Source organism: Panthera tigris, chromosome B1 (genome assembly GCF_018350195.1).
Source record: "Panthera tigris isolate Pti1 chromosome B1, P.tigris_Pti1_mat1.1, whole genome shotgun sequence".
Lineage (NCBI taxonomy): Eukaryota > Metazoa > Chordata > Mammalia > Carnivora > Felidae > Panthera > Panthera tigris.
In genome coordinates this window covers 142302166-142310430 of record NC_056663.1, presented here as the reverse complement: position 1 = coordinate 142310430, position 8265 = coordinate 142302166, and positions in this window count along the sequence as shown.

Sequence of the window (8265 nt, the reverse complement as noted above, 5' to 3'; positions counted from 1 at the left end):
GGGGCCATCTTTAGAATTCTGCCTACCACAGCACGCCATGGTGAAGCCTTAAAACAAACATCATTTTCCATTATTCAGCTGCTTTTAAAGCTAGAGATTTCAAATATATTTTTCTCCTAAAGAATCATACCTACTGTGGTTTTAATAATTATCCCTTATCATTTGTATTCTGTGCATTTATAAAACTTACTACATTTGAAAGCATCTAAGTGCTTCTCCAATGTTGAGTTTGACAGCCCCATTCAAAATGATCAAGTTAGGTAACTAGCAATATTAATGCTAGACAATCGAGACACAGGTTAAAGTGCTTTAACCAAGTGATTTGTGTCATGTCTTGGTGTTTACAGAATTGAAAACTAATATTTTAATTTGGTAACTAGAATAATAGGATCTAAGGATGAAAAGTCCCAAGATCTTTACAGTCTAGCTAAAGATCAGAGAAATTGATTCGTACAGTTGGTTACTTAGAGATGAGCCCAGAGCCATGGCTCTATATTCCCCGGGCTAGAATACACTTGAATTATCCACCACACTTGAATGCCTCCTTGTTTCTAGAGAGGTGTCTGATCCTGCAAAGGAACTTTGAGATTTGTTGATTTAGGTCACCATATAAATCTCTGGCAACCTAGAAAACATTGAAAATTATGCATAGATTATAGTGTTTTCCTTAGTTCCAAACCACGAATTTTAAACTTGCTAAATCCATTCCAAGAAAAGTTATCTTTTGTCAGCTTGAAACTAGCTAAGGGAGGAAATGAGCCAGTGGAGTTGACCTTCTCCTGTTTAGATGCTATGGTCTTTGGAGTCCTTAATTCTGTGCTTGAAATCTCACCGGACGTGGGCACTTTGCATTTCCTCCAACAGGGAATAAAGGAATTGTATGCCCGACTTTTCAAGAAACTCTTAGACAGCCCCCTGGTTTTGAAGATGGATTCTAAAGAAGGCGGTTGCAATGTCACAAGACTTGGCAAGTTAAGATTAGCTTTATACCAGAGGTAATCACTAGCAGCAAACCAGCCCAATCTCTCCTGAAGTTGTGTTTTATTTGGCCCGCAGAATGGTAGTGTTGCTTATTTGAATTAATTGCCAACATATAAAAGCCAAAAAATTTCACATACAAGCCCGGATATCCACTTTTCTTTTCCTGAGAATAGTGCACCCACTTTCTGCAAGTAGACAGGGCATGGGTGCTGCATGTGCCCCCATTTCCCTGGTTCACTTCATCCATTTTCCTTCTTGGTTTCTACAGAAATCTGAGTCATAACACCGACTTCACTCTAAGCTACAGTTTTGAGACACCTTGTCTAACTGTTCAAACAATTTCTTATCTGGGTTATACATACCAACTATGTTGGGCTCTTATTTCCTAGCAGTTGAAGAGAATGAGCCAGATATTTAAAACAGGTGAGCTACTCCCTGACATTAATTCTGGCCACTTAAAAGAGCATTTTCTTGGGGCTTAGTCACTGAGCTTCTGACTCTTGGTTTTGGCTCAGGTCATGATCTATGGGTCATGGGATGGAGCCCTGTGTCAGGCTCTGTGTGGGGTATGGAGCCTGCTTGAGAATCTCTCTCTCCTCTCTGCCCCTCTCCCCTGTTCACGCTCTCTTCCATAAATACATACATACATACATACATACATAAAACAGAATTTTCTCTGTAGGCCCATAGTTACTATCTGGAGTGTTCAGCATTCGTATAATTTCAAAAAATACCTTTTTTAATGGGATATTCTGAAAATTGAGTTTAAGTAAATAAAACGTTTGGTACTTGTGAAGCCAAAGGGTTTATTTAGGAAAAGCACCTTCTCATCTAAAGAACTTCTGTTGGGGCACCTGGGTGGCTCAGTCGGTTAAGCGTCCGACTTCAGCTCAGGTCATGATCTCATGGTCCGTGAGTTCAAGCCCCACGTCGGGCTCTGTGCTGACAGCTCAGAGCCTGGAGCCTGCTTCAGATTCTGTGTCTCCCTCTTTCTCTGCCCCTCCCCTGCTCGTGCTCTGTCTCTCTGTCTCAAAAATAAATAAAAACATTTTTAAAAAATTTAAAAAAATAAAAATAAAGAACTTCTCTTATGGGCTGCATTTTGTACCCTCCCACATTCATATTGTTAGAGTCCCAAACTCCAGCAGCTCAAAATGTGACCCCATTTAGAGACAGAGTCCTTTAAGAGGTGATTAAGTGGAAATGAGGCCCTTAGGGTGGGCCCTAATCCAGTCTGACTCATGTCTTTATAAAAGGAAGAAATTTGAACACACAAAGAGGCGCTAGAGGTGCACACAGAGGAAAGACTGTACGAGGACACAGTGAAAAGGCAGCCACCTGCCTGCCAAGGAGAGAGGCCTCAGGAGAGACCAAACTTGTTGCCATCTTGATCTTGAACACTCAGCCTCCAGAACTTGGAGAAGACTAATTTCTGTTGTTTCAGCCACCTCATTTTTGGTATTTTGTTATGGCGGCCCTAGCTAACTTATCCAGCTTCCTAAGTTGTGTTTCTTTGGAAGAAACTCTGTATCGCCTTATGAAATATGTGCAGTTGTTAATGGATAATTCTTCAGTTTCTGCAGCTAGAATCCCTAGCTGACTGACAGCTGTGATTATGGATTTAGATTGCCCATGAGCATCATTTGGAGAGTTTTTAAAAATAACAGTGCCTGGGATCATTGCCTACAATTCTGACTCCTTTGGTTGGAGTTGGTCTTGGGCTTCTGGTTTTAAAGGCATCCTAGGGACGCCTGGGTGGCTCAGGCGGTTGAACTTCTGACTTCAGGTCATGATCTTGTGGTTTGTGAGTTTGAGCCCCGCGTCGGGCTCTGTGCTGACAGCTCAGAGCCTGGAGCCTGCTTCAGATTCTGTGTCTCCCTCTCTCTCTCTCTGCCTCTCCCCTGCTCATGCTCTGTCTCTCTTAAAAATGAATAAACATTAAAAAATAATAATAATAATAAATAATAAAGGCATCCAAGGTGGTTCAGAGGTGCAGCCTAAAGTAAGAACCATTGATGTAGAGAGAAGGGTGTCCCTCCCTAAAAGGGACTAAGGCTTCTACATTTGTCACCTGGGTTTTCCTCAGCTGACAATGATATCCAGAAATTGATAGGATAGGTTTCTTGACTGTGTAACAGGACTTCTGAAGGCCTTGAGTAAAAATGAACCACTTCAGGTCTGCAGAAAAGCCACAGCTCTGCCTATGAGGCACTTACTCATGCAGTGTGGTGACCTGGCTGGGATCCTGGGTGTTTTTTTTGTTGTTGTTGTTTTGTTTTGTTTTTAAATCTCCTGTGTCCCTGCCCCTGATAGCTTGTGTTTAATTTCTTGTCCCACCCTCCATACCCGTTGAGGGTGGGGCACTAGGAGGGTTTTGGCCTTCCCTCAGTACCCTGGGCCTAGAGCTTAGAGACTGACAGAAGAAAGAGCCATTGGGAGGAGAGTACTATTAAGGCCTACATCCATACAGTTTACCTCCCCTAGCAGCCAAGAGAGCCAGGACCTTGCTGGAGTGTTGGACTCTCCTGTGGACTGGGCTGCTTTCTGCCACATCTCTTACAATTAAAATGGCATTTTCTTTCTTTTTTTTTTTAATTTAAAGTTTATTTATCTCGAGAAAGACAAAGCAAGTGGGGGAGGGACAGAGAGAGAGAGAGAGTGAGAGAGAGAATCCCAAGAAGACTCTGCATCGTCATCAAGGAGCCCAATGAGGGGCTCGAACTCACCATCTGTGAGATCATGACCTGAACTGACACCAAGAGTCGGACGCTTAATGGACTGAGCTACCCAGACACCCCTAAAATGGTGTTTTCTGATGTTGATGGCTATTTAAGCTTGCTGACTTTATTAGCTTAATTCCTGGCAATTTTCATTAATCTCGCATGAGCCTGGTGGAATGAAAACACTGCCCCGTTCTAGTATTTTCCACGAACTGCCTGCCCTATTCATGTATGGAGAGTGTAGCGTTTTTGAGAGACAGATACAAGTTAACTGAGCCGGGACAGTGCTTGCCCCTTCCTTCAGAACCTCTCCCTGGTGTTTGCTATGTCTAATCTTTCTCTCTGACATCTGGCATGACATCCTGATCCCATGTCATAACTTCATTCCCTGTTAAGTGCTGTCCTGGTAAATTCGACTGTATCAGCTCAGACCTGCCTGACCTGACATACCACAGAAAACTTTAAGTGCATTCGGAAATTCCCACCGAACGCTTTATCACACAACCAAACAGAAGTGGGTCATTTTCGGGACCCTAAGGATTATGGGTAAAAGCAAGAATTTTATAAGGGATTTCCTTTTGGGCTAAAATAGTATCGCCAAAATCCTAAAAAAGAAAAAAAAAAAAAAAAAAGAGAGCAGATTGCTGCATTGTGGGTCTGGAGGTTAGGAAAAGTCCGGTAATTCCCAGTGTCTCTTAAAGCTGGAAAAGGTGGGGCGCCTGGGTGGCTCAGTTGGTTAAACGTCTGACTTCGCCTCAGGTCATGATCTCATGGTCCATGAGTTCGAGCCCCGCATCGGGCTCTGTGCTGACAGCTCAGAGCCTGGAGCCTGCTTTGGATTCTGTGACACCCTCTCTCTCTGACCCTCCCCCGTTCATGCTCTGTCTCTCTCTGTCTCAAAAATAAACATTAAAAAAAAATTAGAAAAAAAAAAAAAGCTGGAGAAGGTTCTGGCCTCACTCAGTACAGATGGATATTTGTAATTATAATTTTGAACTGGTCATGCGATCACCTATTATTTCAAGTGATGGTGTATTACAGCTTGCCTGAATTAAAGTATGATGATCTTTCAACTCTCATATCTTTTAATTCCTTGAATGGACATACTAAGGAAGCAGGGACCCAAAGAGATATCTTTGTAGCAATATTATTTACATGACTCAAAAGATAGGGGCGCCTGGGTGGCTCAGTTGGTTAAGCATCTGACCTCGATTCAGGTCATGATCTTGCAGTTTGTGAGTTTGAGCCCCGCGTCGGGCTCTGTGCTGACCGCTCGGAGCCTGGAGCCTGTTTCAGATTCTGTGTCTCCCTCTCTCTCTACCCCTTCCCCACACATTCTCTCTGTCTCTCACTCTCTCTCTCAAAAAGGAATAAACATTTGAAGGAAAAAAAAAAACGATAGAAGCGACCCATGTAAGTGTCCAGTGACAGATGAATGGATAAGCAAAACGTGTTACATACATGTAACAGAATATTGTTCAGCCTCAAAAAGGAAGGAAGTCTTCCACATGCTACAACAGGGATGAGCCTGGACATGTAAGTGAAGCAAGCCAGTCACAAGAACAGATATTGTATGCTTCCATTTATACAATGTACCTAGAGTGGCTAAATTCATAGACACGGAAAGTGCAATGGTGCTTGCTAGGGGATGCGGGGGACGGGGAAATGGGGGTTGGTGTTTAATCAGTGCAGTTTCCAAGCAGGCTCCGCACTGTCATCAAGGAGCCCAACGCAGGGCTCGTGAGATCATGACCTGAGCCAAAACCAGGAGTCGGACGCGTAACCGACTCTTGGGAAGATGAGAGCCTTCTGGAGAAGGATGGTGGGATGGAGGCACAACAGCACAAACGTACCTCGGGCCCCTAAACGGCTCACGTAAACATGGTTAAGGTGGCAAGCTGTACTGTGCATTTTACCACAATTTTCAAAAAGGAAATGCCGAGCACGTAGAAGATGTTATTATAATTATTATGCAAACCAAAGTGAGCATGCAAGGTGTCTTTACGAATTTCTTCTTTGGTCAGGTTGATATAGAGAAGAGCCTAAGTTCCAGAGAAGTGCTTTTATGATGACCGAGAAATAAATCTTTTTACATTTTATTTTAAGTTTATTTACTTATTTGTTTTGAGAGAGACAGAGAGAGAGCAGGGGAAGGGCAGAGAGAGAGAGAGAGAGAGAGAGAGAATCCCAAGCAGGCTCCACACTGTCACCGCAGAGCCCGACGTGGGGCTTGAATTCAGGAACTGTGAGAGCATGACCCGAGCTGAAACCAAGAGTCAAATGCTTAACCGACTGAGCCACCCTGGTGCCCGTGCCAGAGAAATAAATCTGAAATGTGCAACAAGCCGTTCAAAAAATGGTCCCTTGTTAGACATTAGTTTGAGCAAACTCACCTTCCAAATCTATGTGCCCACCTGCCTGCGGGGGATATCCACTCCTGTCTCAGAGGCCATTGCCCCAAACCGAGGCCACTTTCCCATCACAGCTGCTCCACGTCTGCTCCCCCCCGTTTCAGTGTGTTGCAGTGTCACCCGTGCAGTTGCCCCAGCCTGAAATCTGGGTGTCTTCCTCGACCCCTCCATTTTTCTCAGCAACTCTGCATCTAATCCAAACGAACAAGGCCCCTGTCCGCTCAAGACTTGTGCACAAATATTCACAGCAGCGCTATTCCTAATAGAGAAAATGTGCAGACAGTCCAAACGTCTGTCACCTGGGAAATGGGTCAGCAAAATATGGCATATTTATAATGGAAAACTATTTAACAGTAAAAAGGAATGAACTATTGAAACAAGCCATGACATGCATGAGCCTCAAAAACATGCCAAGTGAAAGAAGCCAGACACAGAAGATAACATAGTTTATGTTTGCACTTATTTGAAATCGTTAGGAAAGGCAAATCTATAAAACAAACAGATCAATAGTTGCTAGAGGTTGGGAGTGGGGGCAGGGGTTAGGCACAAGCGAACTTCCTGAGGTATAAAAATGTCCTAAAACTGGATTATGGTGATGGCTGCACAACTGTATGCATTTATTAAACATCACTGATTTGTACACTTTTATTAAAGTTAGCATTTTATTTGGGAAACACACATAGCTATTGAATCGTAGATTTATCATTTTTCTCTCCATGTGCCCCTCCCTTTACTCTTCTCCAACATTACCCTATGCCAGCCATTTAATTGTTCAACAAATCTTTGAGCACCTACTATGTGCCACACACCAGGTGCCTGAGTTAGAGTGAAGTAAACCAAGCAAAAAGCCCTGCCCTCCTGGAGCTTACATTCTAGGGTGGAGAGAATACATCGCCTCCAGGCGGTACTCCCGCAGCTATGTCCTGACTGGGATCTGGCCTTGTCCCTTTCCCACCAGTGGCACTGCAGGCAAGGTGATCCTTTTAAAACACAGATGTGACCCCGTCCCTCTGCTTCAAGTGTTCCAATGCTTTCCCATTGAGTTTTGGTTAAGCTTCAAACTCCTAACCGGGACCTGAGCTACACGTCCAGGGCCGGCTCAAGCCTCGGTCTCTGTCCACCCCCTTAGCCACTTCCTCCTTTGGGCTCCTCTCCAGCCACACTGATTTTATCCCATTCCTGGGTCTTCCTGAGCTCTCCTCCCTCCATTCTCTTTGCCCAGCTAACTCCCATTCACTCTCTCGACCTCAGCTGAGAGTCCTTTCCCATTTCATCAGTTCTGGTTTAGGATGCCTTCCTACAGTCCTCCAGCCTGCCAGACAGATTCCATCACACGGCACCCACAGCCTAGTAGCTGCTCAATAAAACATGTGTGCTAGATGGATAAACATCCAGAAAGAAAAATCTGTAGAGAGACAGGTTTAACTGGTATTGACTTTGTTATTTATGTGATTCTGTGCCTCCACGCTTAAGGGAAAGAGTATTTCTCAGAGTTCTGATATAGGAAATGGGAGCTCGATGTAGTAAGGATACATTGAGAAAGTCAAGATTATTTATCCCTCTTTGAAAAAAAATGAACATTAACAAGACTCTCTGTTCTAACTGCATGCATGGGACAAATATTAATGAAGTGATGTTCATACAAAGCTCGGAGTTCATTTGCCTAAAGTAAACTAAGGTAATATATTTTCAGAGAGAAATAAAACAGAAAAAAAATCTGTCCCTACTGTTGGCATTTAAGGTGATCGCGTTAGCAGTCATTTGTCCTAAATATTTTGATCAGATTCTTCTTACTGTAAATTAATTCTGTTACTTCAAGTCAGGGACTTAAAAAAAAAGAAAGAGAGAGAGAGAGAGAAAATACCCTGTTTACCTCCCTTCCCAGCTTGTATTGATAGGAACAGTAAGCTCAAACTGTGTGGGATGTTTCTTGCTTTAAAATTTATTTACTCCCTTAAGAAAAGCTACTTTTATTTCATTATTTTTTTTTTTAGCATACATGGGTTTTAATCTGGTGAGAAAATATCCTCGCCATTAAGAGGATTCTGCCTCATTACCTCTTATAAAAAAAGCCCTCCTCCTTCCCAAATTTGCAAAACTAAAGGAAACGTAAATTAAAACAACAGTTGTTGCTTGTTGCTTTGATCAACACT